Below are 576 nucleotides of genomic sequence, written 5' to 3' on the forward strand. Positions count from 1 at the left end.
GTTGCCCATGGGAGTGGCAAGTGGGCAGCCCCCATCCTCTCCTCCATGACAGAGGGGCAGGAGGGGGCCACGGGGGACATTTGCCAAGGGGGCAAGTTCTGAGGTGCACCTGACTCAGTGAGCAGGCGGGGAGGGGAGCACCTCTACTGAGCTGCTAGCCTGTGCGTGTGCCTGTAGGAAAGAGGTGCTGTCCCTCAATCTCAGCGCTCAGTACTCATCATGAACTGGGGGGGGGGGGCACTATTTGGAGCTTGTCCCTGGGCGCTGGAATTAAAGGGTGAGTCCTCTAGAGAGTGCACCTGAGCACCAGGTCACTCTCCCTGTGTGCCTGCTCTGTGACCCCTTCCATGACAACACGATCAGGTGACTTGGCCTGTCTTTCCTTCAGGCACACGCCCAAGTGACGCACGCAGGAGGAATTGGGGGGCCCAGGGCCCTGCACACCCTCCCACCAGGTGCTTTCCAGCAGCGCCCTGGAACCAGCCCTAGTCACGCACACCTTCCAGCCCTTCCCTGCCAGCTGGCAGCTTCCTGCCACCATGGAATCTCAGTGAGCGGTGGTGTCGCAGCCAGAGC

Source organism: Echinops telfairi, unplaced genomic scaffold (genome assembly GCF_000313985.2).
Source record: "Echinops telfairi isolate 266 unplaced genomic scaffold, ASM31398v2 ScPeMD7_5;HRSCAF=22, whole genome shotgun sequence".
Taxonomy (NCBI): Eukaryota; Metazoa; Chordata; class Mammalia; order Afrosoricida; family Tenrecidae; genus Echinops; species Echinops telfairi.